This window comes from Cynara cardunculus (assembly GCF_001531365.2).
Source record: "Cynara cardunculus var. scolymus isolate 2C chromosome LG 3, CcrdV1, whole genome shotgun sequence".
NCBI classification, from domain to species: Eukaryota; Viridiplantae; Streptophyta; class Magnoliopsida; order Asterales; family Asteraceae; genus Cynara; species Cynara cardunculus.
Window position 1 is genome coordinate 2,472,495 of NC_037530.1, and position 1,526 is coordinate 2,474,020.

Here is a 1,526-nt window from a genome sequence, read left to right on the forward strand (position 1 = left end):
GGGTTTAAGAGTTTTAAGAGTTTAAGAGTTTTTAAGAGTTTTAGCCAAATGCTTTATAATATAGTATATATTACTAGTTGTGTACCCGCGCAATGCGGCGGGATGTAATTTTTTCTTTTTACAAATGAAAAATAAAATAGTATTTTGATAAATATGTAAAAAGTAATGGCCATCAAAATTATTTTTGAAGAAAAAATAAAATTATATAATCGTTACAACTTTAATCATTTATCTCAGTCTCGTTTTAGAACGTTACGATCATCATTTTGGAAACATAACATACCAAGAGCCAAAGAGGTTTACACATGTTCAGTTCTTGGCACTTTGCTTGACTCGGGTAGCCATCCGCATAGCTCATGAGCCTTCCCTTAATAGTTGGTTGGATATGTAGTTATACCTGTGTATTTGAACCGGGTTGAGCCTGAGCTGCTCAGCTAAATGCTCAAAATGTAAAAAAGGTAAGTACGCTCAGGTTGGGGATTGGTTTGGCTGGCCTAAGGATCGAGCCTTGGCTCGGCTCACATACAGTAAGTTCCAATCAGCCCATTATTGTTGTAACGTTTACTGGCTGCAAGGTGTCCAAATCCTTCATCCTTGAGCGGTCTTCAGGCTATACTCCGGCCTCGGCCTATGCCGGTCAGACAGGCGAACTTCGTTTCCGGTTTGTCGGATCCTCCCAACAGCTCCATCCTTTTTATCATCCCTAACCTCATCCAACGGCACCTGCTCGACGTTCTGTTTAGGTTGCGTGGTAGTAGACTTTGCCACACTCCGGAGAYGTGCGTTTGACTTCGACCGGCGATCTGGAGCAGGTATCTGTTGTCTGCAAAACCACCAACAGTATTGTGAGAAGAAAACCTAAGATTTTGAAGAACTCTACCAGAGATGAAGAACGTAACCGAGAATGGAGAATGGAGAATGGAGAAACGAAAGAGTAATACACCTCTGGAGAATAGCAATCGTTGCCTTGAACCAGGATCAAAGTTGTCTTTCAATATTCCCAAGGCGATGAAGCGATTTGCAAGTTGTGCGTCCACGCCTCCTCTTTCGTACGGAGAAGATCAAGAGATCTTAAGATTCATGCTTCAATTAGTGGTACATACTGCAATAAAAATTGTCTTTAAGACTTTATGCATAAAAAAGTTGTACTTCATGCTGCATAGGTTGTCTTTAAGACTATAAGACTTTTACCAAATCTCATTTATAAGATAGTATAGATATTATTAAACCAAAAATAAATTATTTTATTATTAAACTTAAATTAAATTATAATAATAAAAAATAAATTAAAGAAATTACATAAAAAATGAAAATTTTAAATAGTTGATTTGATATTAACATTGATATTTTTTTTAAAATTTTTTTACAATATCTTCAAATTTATATTTTATTCAAAAATAAAATCATTATTGTTTTCTTAAAAACACATAAAATCGTATTATAACATCGACAAAGACAAATAATAAAATAGAACATTAAAATCGAGATGTGTCTCGCTGCATTGCGCGAGTACTCTTCTAGTATAT